General features: G+C 35.9%; 1 pseudogene; it reads left to right on the top strand.

Moving 5' to 3' along the window:
- Positions 1-974: 974 nt before the first annotated feature.
- On the top strand, positions 975-13504 carry LOC115857405 (AP-5 complex subunit mu-1 pseudogene; annotated as a pseudogene).
- Positions 13505-15260: the final 1756 nt, after the last annotated feature.

Here is a 15260-nt window from a genome sequence, read left to right as displayed (position 1 = left end):
CAGTGCTGGTTACAGGTGTAGTTAAATTTATAAATTAATCCCCCCATTTCTGATTTGTGTATTTTTCTGCATATATATTATACTTCCACAAAAATGTCAAAAAAGGAGAAAAAATATCTTTAACGTTTTTTCAAAATTTTTCACCAATGCATTTCCCCAAATTGCAACACTCAATCTAGGAATAATATCATTTAAAAAAATTTTATTAATTTTATTTTTTGCTGTGTTGGATCTTTGTTGCTGTGTGCGGGCTTTCTCTAGTTGCGGTGAGCAGGGGCTACTCTTTGTTGCGGTGCGTAGGCTTCTCATTGCGGTGGCTTCTCTTGTTGCAGAGCACAGGCTCTAGGCGCTCAGGCTTCAGTAGTTGTGGCTCGCGGGCTCTAGAATGCAAGCTCAGTAGTTGTGGTGCACGGGATTAGTTGCTCTGCAGCATGTGGTATCTTCCGGACCAGGGCTAGAACCTGTGTCTCCTGCATTGGTAGGCAGATTCTTAACCACTGTGCCACCAGGGAAGCCCTATCATTTTTAATATGGTGTGTTAAAGGGGCAAAGTAATTTCAGCAAAAGAGTTGATTCAGACTAGGCTATGCCACACACACACACACACACACACACACACACCCCAGAGACGCACACTCACATATATCTTCTAAGGAAATAAAATTATTCTCAGATTCAATAAGGTCTAAATCCATATTAATAAAGAATGATTGTTTTCCTAAAGCAATAATTAGTAGAAATATGACATGCCAGAAATGAAAAAAACTCCTTTATATTATTATGAGAAGCAATTTCAACCTTATTTATAGCTATATCTGGTTTTTCCAAACTCTATCCGGAGACATAATTGTTCATTAAAAATTGTCCTGTTATTGTGATTTCTCCCCCAAAACACCATTTATTTATCTTCATTCAGACTATACAAGAAACCTGCTAAAGAAGCTAAAGAGTTTTCAGTGTTTTACTAACTCAAGATGGAAATGATTGGGCAGTGTGACACACACTGCTCCCAAGTAAGTGCTCGCATTTATGACTAACTTCCCCGTAGCACCTCTCATCCGATTTAAGAGGAGTTAAATCTCCTATGTTCTCCGAGCCAGGAGAAACCTACAAATGTTGTTGAATATTTTTGGCATGTAAGAATTAAATGTTACCTTAAAGAGAGCATTACAAACTAATGGAAAAATATTTTTTTTTTAAATACAGTTTTTAGAAAAGTGGTTGGAAAAAATTAAGTTTGGATCTTTACATCATAGAACAACTAAACTATATGCCGCCCAATAAATTTAGAAGTTATGTGTAAAAATGAACAGTCTTAAAACACCAAAAACAGTACAAACAAAATGTAAAATGATGATGTTCTAAGGGAAAATAATCAGAGGTGAATAAGGTGACATATTAAGTACACATTTTATAGATATTTTAAACCCTGAATAGTCACAGATAACATTAAAAGATTAAAAAATAAACTTGTAAATTTTGTAATAAGTATGATCGAAGTTAATTTTTAATATGTAAAAATGTCATAAATCTAAATTTATTAACATATACAGCAATAAAAATAGAAATAGATGTGAAAGAATGGGTACAATTTTTTAAAGAAGTGTTTTACTTTAATATTTATATAATTACTTAATTTAAAATAACTAAATTCTATTTGCTGCCAAAATTTTTTTTAGGACTAGTACTTTGTGAGAGAGGGTATGGTGTGACCAGAAATTATTACTGCTGATGAAAGATAAAATTGTGGTGCAGGTCTGGAAATGATTTTGGAAGTCTATATAGAGAGGACAAAAGTATTTTTCTATCCTTTGGGCCAGAATTAAATTCCTCAAAACTTCATTCATAGGTGTGGCAATTTAGGTGAGAATATGTATTATAGAATTGCTTACAGGGGAAAAAAAGAACTAACCTACAAATTAATAGATGAGATTGTTCAGTAATTTATGTTACTCATATGTTATAGAATGTTATTCATCAAATATTTTATACTTTTGAAGAATATTTAATATAGCCTAATGCTATGCTAAAAGCAAGTATTGAGTTAAAAAATACAATAATGTATTTGCAGGATAGTAGTTTAATGCCAATTTTATAAATATATATCTATTTCTACCTTCATTATTTTTTATCCATCTATTTATTAATCATCTGAGTAGTGAAAAACTTTTCAGCATAACAAAATATTAAACTTTGGATATTGGAATTATCAATAATTTAATCTCCTTTTTATATTCTTATATTGTCCAACATTTCTCAGGGAACACTTTTAAAATCACAATAAACTGTTGAAAATAAATGGCCTCATTCCTCTTAAGTTTTTTCACCTTTGCTTTGCTTTTCTTATCTTACTGTAGTTGTACAATGTACATGTACAATGTATATTTGTACAATGTAGCCAGTTGTACAATGTACATGTACAATGCATATTTGTACAATGTAGCCAGCACAGAATAGCACATCATGTATAAAAGGAAATTATTTTGTTATTCATTAATTCACCCACTAGATCATATTGGACTACTCCTCCTTATATTCCACAAATAATCATGTATTTAAACTACTAAAATTTCATCAAAAGTCTTTACTATTTCCAACCTCTCTGCAACTGATAAATCAGTTTCTCAAAGAATATAGTTTTTCTGCTGATTTCTGTTTCCAAGATCTTAAAACTTAACAATTAGAGCTAAATTACATATAACCACACAAATCTGCATGTTCTCAAAAGTAGTTGAGGTAAACAAATTAAATAGTTCTTAGTAATTGAATATAACCTATCAAAATTATGGCAGACAATGAAACTTTTTTACATATTTCCAATCTAGAAATTTATTTTAAGTGGCATCTGATTTCCTTTCCTTTCCTTTCCTTTCTCCAAGTCAAAAATGAAGTCTACTTTACTGTAATATAACCGGTAATCTGAAATAAATGCCATACTTTTTGCATAAGTCAAAACCTGTGTACATTACCTTCATGAACTTCAGACTCATCAACATCAGCATCAGAAAGGAATACAGGATTCCAAATTAGTATTTCAATATCTCTTTGTTAATGTGAAAATCATTTACTGAAGCCTAGCCAATCAAAACAAAAAGAAATTGGATGTACACCAAGATTGAGGATTTCTGCCAATGTTTCCTTTATGTAAATAGCACCAGAAAAAGAAACAGACAAAAATATCTCCAGAATCTGCTTAGACTTTCAAATCAAGGGTCACCTGGAAATGTTTTCTCACATAGATGATTTCCAAAATTTGTATACTTATTAGAGAACTTTTCAAACAACTAGATTTCTTATTGCATATGAACTCAGAGGGCCTCTGTGGGTTTTGCAGTGGTACTGAGCTGGACTCACATCTCTGAGTTGCCATATTCCACCTATATGACCCTAAGCCTACAATGTCCTCTCTGTCAAGAATGACCTTCCTCTTCCTTTCTGCTTAGAGAATCATCTCATTTTTCAAAACTCGGAAAAAAAGAAAAGATAGCATACTTCCAGGAACTTTTGGTGTCATTGAAGGCAGAATCTCTCTACATTGAAAATTAGAAATAACTATGAACAAGCAAATGGTAAACTGATCCATACGGGATGAAACTACATAAAGTTGAGTTTGGAGATATTAAGAAAGTTACTATACAAATGAAAAATGAATTTTAATATTTAGTTTTGGCATAAGATAAAATAGCTAGCATTTTATTTTTATATACAAAAATAAAAATAAAGTTATGGCAAAATTAAAATTCCAAAGTAATCAAATACTGCCTTTTACATATGTCTTTTGCAAATGGTAGGCACACAGCAGGAAAAAACAGCACTGAGTGAATGGAAACATGTAATATGATAAAGGAAAAAATGAGAGGATATGAGAAATGATATAAGAAGTTACAATTAATCATGGTTTCACCAGCCTCAGAGAGACGATTCTGAAATGCAGGCTTTCACTTGACCGTAGCCCTTTTCCTCTCTGAGGGGGGGCCTACAGAAACCCACTGAAGTTTAAGACATCATCTGAGGGTGAGAAGGACCTTTTATTCCTTATTATTATTTTACCTTCACTTCTCACCACCCTCACATATGTACCAGCAGGAGGAGGAGGATACTCTGCGAGGTTTCCAGCAGCCATGTGTACTTTGTGGCAGATACAGAGGGATTATCAAAGGACACTTGCTAAATTCACATAGTATTATGTATTACGAAAACCACAATAGAATAATGATAATTATAATTGATTTAATTTTTGATTTAATTTTGCTAAGATTCCTTTTTGTGGCCACATTTAAAACAAAGATGTGTTCATAGGTGACACATGATAGAAAATGTGCTTTATTTAAAACTGAGCCGGATAAGCACACTGGGTTTGTATTTATCACCTAAAATGGCACCCCAACGTGGTAAGATGTAAACACAGATTTCAATTCACTGGGCTCCTTAAATATGCATAAAATGTGAACTGCTCTGTATAGGTGCACTTCCTTACTGAAAAGAATCACATTTGGTGGTAAACTAGGAAGTCAAAATGCAATGATTAAAAGTTTATATAATTAAGACAGAAAAAAGATGAAGACGATGGGGACAAGGGATATTTCTTATTTATCTCATTCGAAGCAGCAAGCAAAGAATCAGGAAAAATGTGGCACTAAATAAATCCGTCATGGCTTTAATCATTTAACAAATATTACATTTCTACTATGGCAGTCTTCTAAATGTGGGGGAGGGAGGGAATGGGATATAAAGGTAAGGGAATCATATTCTAGTGATAAGGATAGTGTTTGTTGAGTGAATGACTATACCTACCTGGGTAAATTCAACTAAAGAAGGGGAGAAAGTTCAGATAGGCATAAAGATTTGGAAAGAATCTTTTTATTGTATGCATATTATCTATACTTTAGATTTATAGAACATTTATTTTATCAAAACTTTATATTTACAGATTATTATTTTACCTCACAACAACACTCCAAGAAGGTGTTAACATAACCATTTCATTGATGAGTAAGGCTCAAAGTAGTGAATTGTATTGCTTAAATTCCCATAACTATTAGGGGTCAAGTAGAATCTTGAACCCAGGTTCTGGTGGTTTCTTTTGTTTTACTTTATGGAAGAGAGTGCATCTTCTCTACTACAGGCACACCTGAGAGATATTGTGAGTTCAATTCAAGATCACATCAATAAATTAAATCACAATAAAGTGAGTCACACAAATTTTTTTTGGCTTCGCAGTACATAAAAAGTTTGTTTACACTATACTCTAGCCTATTAAGTGTGCAATAGCATTATGTCTAAAAAAACAATGTACATACCTTAATTAAAAAAATACTTTAGGGCTTCCCTGGTGGCGCAGTGGTTGAGAGTCCGCCTGCCGATGCAGAGGACACGGGCTCGTGCCCCGGTCCGGGAGGATCCCACATGCCGCGGAGCGGCTGGGCCCATGAGCCATGGCCGCTGAGCCTGCGCGTCCGGAGCCTGTGCTTCGCAACGGAAGAGGCCACAGCAGTGAGAGGCCCGCGTACCGCAAAAAAAAAAAAAAAAAACTTTATTGCTAAAATATGCTAACCATCCTCTGAGCCTTTAGCGAAGTCCTAATCTTTTGCTGATGGAGGTTCTTGTCTTAACATTGATGGCTGCTGACAGATTAGGTGGTGGTTGCTGAAGCTGGGGTATCTGTGGCAATTTCTTTAAATAAGACAACAATGACGTTTGCCCCATTGATGGACTCTTCCTTTCACGAAAGATTTCTCTGTAGCTCACAGTGCTGTTTGATAACATTTTACACCCAGCTGAATTTCTTTCAAAATCAGAGTCAATCCTCTTAAATCTTGCTGCTGCTTTATCAAATAAGTTAACATCATATTCTAAATCCTTTCTTGTCATTTAAGCAATCTTCAAGCATCTCCACCAGAAGTAGCTTCCATCCCAAGAAAACACTTTCTTTCTCATCTATGAGAAGCAATTCCTCATCTGTTCAATTTTTAACATGAAATTGCAGGCATTCAGTCACATCTTCAGGCTCCACTTCTAATTCTAGTTCTTTCCACCACATCTACAGTTACTTTCTCCACTGAAAACTTGAATCCCTTAAAGTCATCCGTGAGGATTGCAATCAACCTCTTCCAAACTCCTGCTAATATTGATATTTTAGCCTCTTCCCAGGAATCATAAATATTCATAATGGCATCTAGAATGATGAATCCTTTCCATAAGGTTTTCAATTTACTTTGCCAAGGTCCATCAGAAGAATCGCCATTTATAGGTTATAGCCTTGTGAAATGTATTTCTTAAATAAGACCTGAAAGTCAAAATTACTCCTTGTCCCATGGGCTGCAGAATGGATGTTGTGTTAACAGGCATGACAGCAGCATTAATCTCCTTGTACATATCCATCAAAGATCTTGGGTGACCAGGTGCATTGTCAGTGAGAAGTCATATTTAGAAAGGAATCTTTTCTGAGCAGTAGGTCTGCACAGTGGGCTTAAATGATGTTGTAAACAGATGTACCATCATCTAGACTTTGTTGCTCCATTTCTAAAGCACAGACAGAATAGATTTAGCATCATTTTTAAGGGCCCTGGGATTTTGGGGGTGGTAAATGAGACCTGGCTTTGACTTTAAGTCACCAGATGCATTAGCCCTTAGACAGGCTGAGAGTCAGCCTGTCTGTCCTTTAAAACTTTGAAGCCAGGCATTGACTTCTCCTCTCTACCTATGAAAGTCCTAGATGGCATCTTATTTCAACATAAGGTTGTTTCATCTACACTGAAAATCTGTTGTTTAGTATATCCACCTACATTAATTATCTGAGCTAGATCTTCTGGATAACTTGCTGCAGTTCTATGTGAACACTCATGGTTTCACCTTACACTTTTATGTTACAGAGATGGCTTCTTTCCTTAACCCTCATGAACCAACCTCTGTTGGCTTCAAATCTTTTTTCTGCAGCTTCCTTACCTCTCTCAGTCTTAACAGAATTGAAATGAGTTAGAGCCTTGTTTTGGATTAGGCTTTGGCTCTAGGGAATATTGTGTATGATTTGGTGTATCCAAACCACTAATACTTTCTCCATAACTAGAAATAAGTCTGTTTTGTTTTCTTAACATTTGTGTGTTCACTGGAGCAGCACTTATAATTTCCTTCAAGAACTTTTCCTTCACATTCACAACCTGGCTAACTGGTGCAAGAGGCCCAGACTTTGGCCTATGTCAGCTTTCAACATGCCTTCCTCACTAAGTTTAATCATTTCTAGCTTTTGATTTAAAGTGAGAGACTTGTGACTTTTCCTTTCAGTTGAACACTTAGAGGCCATTTTAGGGTTATTAATTGGCCTAATTTTAATATGGTTTTGTCCTCAGGAATAGGAAGGCCCGAGGAGAGGGAGAGAGATGGGGGAACAGCTGGCTGGTGGAGCAGTCAGAACATACGCACAATATTTATTAAGTTGACCACCTTATATGGCACAGTTCGTGGTGCCGCGACACAATTACAATAGTAACATCAAAGATCACGGATCACAGTTCACCATAACAAATATAATGAAAAAGTTTGAAATATTGTGAGAATCACCAAAATGTAACACAGAGACATGAAGTGAGCAAATACTTCTAGAAAATATGGCACTGATAGTCTAGCTTGAAGAAATGTTGCCACAAATCTTCAATTTTTAAACAACGTTCTATCTGTGAAGTGCAATAAAGCAAAGCACAATAAGATGAGGTATGCTCTTACCTTCATGGAACCTGTCAGGGTTGTATTCCCATTAAGTCTCTTCCTGTGAAAACTAATCCAGTGAAAAGAATATTGTACCTGCATTTGAAAAATCTCAGGCTCTATCTGGTATTGCTGTGGACAAGCAGCTTGCCTGTGGTCATGCGTGCTCATGTACAGTTTCTTCATTTCTGAGGAGACTTCTACAAAGTTTCTATCCCACTACAATCAACGGTCCGTTGTCTAGTGTAGATTTTATTCTAGTTTTTCTTGTTGTCTGTTTATTAGTGCTCCTTGGGGTATTCTGCTTGTCACCCACTTTTCCCAAAGTCTTGAAGAGGAGTTCCTTAGGATCAAGGCCTTGTCTGGAACTCCTGGTCTCACTGTTTCCTCGATAGGACTCAAAATTCTTCCAACTAGTGCCATTGGAGAGGTTACTATAGGGCAAGTCACACTTTATTTACTGTTCTCTATCTTTATTTTCCATGACACTATTATATAAAACATACAGGTGTATAAGACTTAATTAAAGCCTTGAGAAAATGAAATGTAATTACAGTGTAGGAGGAGAAAACTTAGATATATGTGCCACATAATAATTTTCTTACAGAATAAGGGTACTTATTCAAGAGGTTAAGCTTTAAGGAGGCAGGCGGGGAAGAAGGTCCCTTTATAGAGAAAGACTATTTTCATCCTAATTTCTTTCATTCAGATTTTTTTCTCTCTTCAAAAACTGATCTAACCTCTGCTATTTTGCTAACCCCCTCTACCCACAAAATTTCATCTGATGCCAAGCTCCATATTCCTCCTTTTTTTAATCAGGTGAGATTAACACACTATGGGTGTGTCAGGACAGCTTCAGTAGGATAATCAGGGCTTTCTATTTGAGAGAAACGTATATTAATTACATTCTGAGAAGTACAGGAAATATCTATTCTTCCCTGACCGGATGACGAGAAATGATATAATTCGTCTCTGCATATAGTAAATTTAGATTTAGAACTCTTTGACTTCACCCCCTTATGCAGTATTATTTGTAATCTTCATACCACACGGTCATCACCAACTTGTACTTTCCATGGAAATGTGCTTTTTTAGTTGATCTTAGAGTCCACAGGGCCAATTTTATAGCTTTCAAACAGGATGCAAGTCCCTTCTCCTTCTGGTCTTCCCTTGGGAATTTCCAAGACAGATACTTTGTCAAAGTACTTACTTCTCTTCTGTCCTAACACTCCATTAACTGCTTTTCACCTTTATTAACAGTTGTTTTGGTCATTAGCATTTGAATTGCAACAAGTTCATGCCAGTACTCATCATCACCTAAACTCTTGTTCAATTTTTCCTAAAAATCATTGTCTGCACTTCTCCTGATTCTCTGTTGCAAGTTCTCAAGCAGCTCAGTTGGTGATACTCAGTCTACCCACGGTGCACTTCAAGGCATGTATTGTACTCTTCCAGCATCAAGTATTTACAGAGGGTGACTACCTGACTCCTGTTCTCCAGTGTTCCTTTTTTTTTCCCAGGTTGTATGGCAATTTCTCCCTTATTTTCAGTTGTACCCACAACATAGTGGTATAGGTCCAAATATCAATACATTTGGAACTTCCATACTTAGCTCCTTGGTGGCAGGAAACCCCTATCATATTCATTTGGATTGCTGTTAATAAAGGGATTTTCTTTTTACCTTTGATCATCCCAACCTCTGCTTTGAACTTAAGGGATGGGAAATGAGTCAGATAATGCTCAGGATATCTTTATTTTGTGCCAGGGATCACTATTCTCTTGTTATACTGTTGTGAAAATGTAAACCAAAATATATGAATTAATCAAAAAGATGGGTGGGATGGACTGAAGGCCACCAGACGAAAACCAAAGGAAATGTCTTTAGTTTGACTTGTTTCCAATTGATTAAAAGTCTTAAATTGAGTGAGGCTCTAGATTAACTGTGTTTTTTTGTTTTGTTTTGTTTGTTTGTTTATACTGCAGATACTTTTTTTTTTTTTTTTTTGCGGTATGCGGGACTCTCACTGTTGTGGCCTCTCCCATTGCAGAGCACAGGCTCCGGACGCGTAGGCTCAGCGGCCATGGCTCACGGGCCCAGCCGCTCTGCGGCATGAGGGATCTTCCTAGACTGGGACACGAACCTGCGTCCCCTGCATTGGCAGGCAGACTCTCAACCACTGTGTCACCAAGGAAGCCCTGCAGATTCTTATTAGTCATCAATTTTACACACATCAGTGTATACATATCAATCCCAATTGCCCAATTCAGAACAACACCATCCCCACCCCACCGTGGTTTTCCCCACTTGGTGTCCATACATTTGTTCTCTACATCTCTGTCTCAACTTCTGCCCTGCAAACCGGTTCATATGTACCATTTTCTAGGTTCCACATATATGCGTTAATATACAATATTTGTTTTTCTCTTTCTGACTTACTTCACTCTGTATGACAGTCTCTAGATCCATCCACGTCTCAACAAATGACTCAATTTCATTCCTTTTTAAGGCTGAGTAATATTCCATTGTATATATGTACCACATCTTCTTTATCCATTCATCTGTTGATGGGCATTTAGGTTGCTTCCATGACCTGGCTATTGTAAATAGTGTTGCAATGAACATTGGAGTGCATGTGCCTTATTGAATTATGGTTTTCTGTGGGTATATGCCCAGTAGTGGGATTGCTAGATCATATGGTAATTCTATTTTTAGTTTTTTAAGGAACCTCCATACTGTTCTCCATAGTGGCTGTTTCAATTTACATTCCCACCAACAGTGCAAGAGGGTCCCCTTTTCTCCACACTCTCTCCAGCATTTGTTGTTTGTAGATTTTCTGATGATGCCCATTCTAACCAGTGTGAGGTGATACTTCATTGTAGTTTTGATTTGCATTTCTCTAATAATTAGTGATGTTGAGCATCCTTTCATGTGCTTCTTGGCCATCTGTATGTCTTCTTTGGAGAAATATCTATTTAGGTCTTCTGCCTATTTTTGGATTGGGTTGTTTTTTTCTTTAATATTGAGCTGCATGAGCTGTTTACATTTTGGAGATTAATCCTTTGTCCATTGATTCACTTGCAAATATTTTCTCCCATTCTGAGGGTTGTCTTTTCATCTTGTTTATACTTTCCTTTGTTGTGCAAAAGCTTTTAAGTTTCATTAGGTCCCATTTGTTTATTTTTGTTATTTCCATTACTCTAGGAGGTGGATCAAGAAAGATCTTGCTGTGATTTATGTCAAAGAGTGTTCCTCCTATGTTTTCCTCTAAGAGTTTTATGGTGTCTGGTCTTACATTTAGGTCTCAAATCCATTTTGAGTTTATTTTTGTGTATGGTGTTAGGGAGTGTTCTATTTTTATTCTTTTACATGTAGCTGTCCAGTTTTGCCAGCACCACTTATTGAAGAGACTGTCTTTTCTCCATTGCATATCTTTGCCTCCTTTGTCACAGATTAGTTGACCATAGGTGCGTGGGTTTATCTCTGGGCTTTTTATCTTGTTCCATTGATCTATGTTTCTGTTTTTGTGCCAGTACCATATTGTCTTGATTACTATAACTTTGTAGTATAGTCTGAAGTCAGGGAGTCTGACTCCTCCAGCTCTGTTTTTCTCCCTCAAGACTGCTTTGGCTATTCGGGGTCTTTTGTGTCTCCATAAAATTTTAAGATGATTTGTTCTTGTTCTGTAAATAATGCCATTGGTAATTTGATAGGGATTGCATTGAATCTGTAGATTGCTATGGGTAGTATAGTCATTTTCACAATGTTGATTCTTCCAATCCAAGAACATGGTATACCTCTCCATCTGTTGGTATCATCTTTAATTTCTTTCATCAGTGTCTTGTAGTTTTCTGCATACAGGTCTTTTGTCTCCCTAGGTAGGTTTATTCCTAGGTATTTTATTTTTTTAATCTAGAAGAGGTGCCAATTTTTGTTCAGTAAAACAGATAACCACAAGGTTATCTTTTTTAAAAAATCTTTATTTTATATTAGAGTATAGTTGATTTACAATGTTGTATTAGTTTTGGGTGTACGGCAAAGTGATTCAGTTACACGTATACATATAGCTATTCTTTTTCAAGTTCTTTTCCCATTAAGTTATTACAGAATATTGAGTAGAGTTCCCTGTGATATATAGTAGGTCCTTGTTGATTATCTATTTTATATATAGTAGTGTGTACACAGTTATATTTTATTGCTCTGTGAGATATTAACAAGTTTTGTATGTAACCAGGCAATCTTATTCTAACATTACTTTCTTAAATTTACTACCAATACCCTAGTTTCTTAAGTGTTGTGTGGACAAGTTTTAACATCTTCCCAGTTTCCTCATTAATTAATGAGTTAAATAAAATCTATGACAAAAGTTGTTTCTTGGGCTTCCCTGGTGGCACAGTGGTTGAGAGTCCGCCTGCTGATGCAGGGGACACGGGTTCATGCCCCTGTCCGGGAAGATTCCACATGCCACGGAGCAGCTGGGCCCGTGAGCCATGGCCGCTGAGCCTGCGCGTCCAGAGCCTGTGCTCTGCAACGGGAGAGGCTACAACAGTGAGAATCCCGTGTACCGCAAAAAAAAAATAATAATAAATAAATAAATAAGTTGTTTTTCAATGAGCCTGAAAGTCATGATTTTACCTTTTAAAAAATTTAACTTTAAACATTCTGCTCCCACCAGTGAATTTCCATTTAGGATATTCTGGTTCATCCTTGTGTGACTTCGCTTGACTCTGCCATTCGGATTTCCAGTAGTACTGATGCAATGGATGATTCTACATTTAATAGGTCTTACAAATTTCCTGTTTTTTAAAAAATTTTTAATTATGTATTTATTTTTTGCTGCATTGGGTCCTTGTTGCTGCACAAGGGCTTTCTCTAGTTGAAAAGAGTAGGGGCCGCTCTTCATTGTGGTGCACGGGCTTCTCATTGTGGTGGCTTCTCTTGTTGCAGAGCACGGGCTCTTGTTCACGGGCTTCAGTAGTTTTGGTGTGTGGGCTCAGTAGTTGTGGCTCCTGGGCTCTAGAGTGCAGGCTCAGTAATTGTGGTGCACAAGCTTAGCTGCTCTGCAGCATGTGGGATCTTCCCGGACCAGTGATTGAACCTGTGACCCCTGCATTGGCAGGTGGATTCTTAACCACTGCACTACCAGGAAAGTCCACAAATTTCCTTTTAATTCACCTTTTAGAGTCATTCAACTGATGCTATTACACTTCCCAGGCCTCTGACCCACCAATTTTGATTTTTAATCAGATGAAAAAATTCAATTAAAAATAACTTCTGATTTAAACCTTCATGAAAATATACATAAAAGATAATTTAATTTTGTGAAGCTCATATGCCTTTTTATAATAGAAGTCCAATCACATATTTGGAATACAAAGTTAGTTTCGTCAGCTCAAAGATTTTAAGAGAAAAGTTTACTGATCTGGATTATTGACCCAAAGTTTCCAAATTAATGAAGATTACTCTATGGAAATTTAAGTTTGGAGCCAAGAGCCAGGAGAAGCAGCCATTTGAACAGATTTGTACTGGAGATACAGTGTATTTAAACTTTCATTTTAGAATCTTTGATTACACAGTCACTGGGTGTTATGTATATATATCAGCATTCAGTGCAAGTTTTTATATCAGGAAAACCAAAATAAGTACACAGCAGAAACTAATTTATTCTGCTTATTATTACACTTGAAATTCTAAAGCTCCTGCTCCAATAACATATGGATCCTTGTTACTGTAATTTTGTCATGTTTAAGAGAGAAAATTTCATGTATTGGGCTGAATCTCATCCATAATACCATGAATCTCTGATGTCTGAAAGTAGAAAAGTAAATGATGTGATGACATTGAGGCCTGGATGGGTCTCTCAAGAAACTCGTCCAGCAGACCACTCCTCTACCTGCAAGAAACCTTCTCACTTCCCAGTCCTGTGTCACTACTACCACCCCAGGGCTCCAGGAGACACAGTTGAGGATGCTTGCCTGAGAGCATTCTAGAAGCTGTATGAAATCCCATATTTTCGTAGTTATTTCTCTTTTTTGTTCTCTTTCTGGTAAACACGGTGGATTTACCTTTATAATAGTGATATAAAGCTTCCTCTTTAAATAAATTTAAATTAAAAATGAATTCATACAAGAGAACTGTTGAGTAAATTATAGTTCTATTGGCATATGGCTAGAACAAAGCTTGAAACTCAAATAAGTGCACAAAAGTAATCTTGTGCCTCTGTGAAAATCAAAGATTGATACTTAGGGAATCTAAAATAGGGATAACACTTCCTTGTATTTAAGATTTTTTTTTTTTCAGTAAATCCCATGGGGAGGTTAGTAAACAGTATAGTCAATGGAAAATATACTCAGGCTTTTTGGTTAGGCAAACCACAGCTTAAACGCTACCACTGTTTAAGGAGACCTTGGACTCAGGGTCCTCATTTATAAAATAGGAATCTTATCTCATGAGGCTGGTGTATGGATTAAATGACATTGCACACATAAAGTGAATGGTACATAGATCCTACTCATTCATTACCTTTGACTCCTTCTTGAATAATGATATTTGCTGTTTCTGTTTCTTAATGGCTTATGAAGTGGAAGTAGGTCATTTTACATTGCATTATTTTTTTGTAATGTGTCAACAAAATAAGGAAAAGTCAGATATTAAAGCCCCATATTACCATGGCACAGGGAAATAAAAGTCTATGTCAATGGCAAAAAAGAAAATGAAAAAAGAACAAAAGAAAGAGAAGGAAAGAAAGAAAACTGTATATCATCCACTGAAATGCCAGATGGACACACCTGATGGCAGCAAGTAAGCAGTAATGGCAGAGAAGTGTACGCTGTGACAGATTTAAACCCAGGCATATCTTTTCTTGGTTCCATGAGTGAATCCCAAATGACAATAGTACTAAGATATTTGTGACTTTTTTTTCTTTACTTCCTACTGTTTTTATCATTTTGTTTTTGTTTCTAGTTTGTACACAGACAACAAGTTATTCTACTATGGTAATAATAAAAATCAAATATTTGATTTTATGGTCTAAATATTTGATGATCTCCATCAAAAAGATTATAGAGATCTATTCTATGTTGTTTGAGCTAGGAAGGAATACATGGCTTGTTAGTCTATTTATTTGTTAGTTTTTTAAAATTGCTTTTTAGCCTGTTGATTTATTTGTGAGTGTATATCAATTAAGAATTGCATATGCACTGAGAAGGAAAACAGCTCTTTGAAACCTGAAAAGATGATTTTTCATTTTGTGTTTACTTTTGACTCAGGGTTTAGTTTGTAGAATTGAAACATAATTTGTCTATGTGTCTGTAACTGAAGAAAGCTTTAACCTTTCATTTTGAGTGTGAAATATTTTCCTAATTCCAGAGGGTACAAAGTAGATTATAACATTTCTTAATTAAATAGATTATCTTCCAATTGTTTTAGTTATATGTATTTACATATAAAAATTAGAATATTTTTAAATTTCACAGTAAATAAGTAAAATGAATCAATGATCCTTTAAAAGTACTAAGACATATGTTTATTATAGACACTGCTATCATAGAAACATTTAAAG

Source organism: Globicephala melas, chromosome 8, assembly GCF_963455315.2.
Source record: "Globicephala melas chromosome 8, mGloMel1.2, whole genome shotgun sequence".
Taxonomy (NCBI): Eukaryota; Metazoa; Chordata; class Mammalia; order Artiodactyla; family Delphinidae; genus Globicephala; species Globicephala melas.
This window is presented reverse-complemented; position numbering and strand designations above follow the sequence as displayed.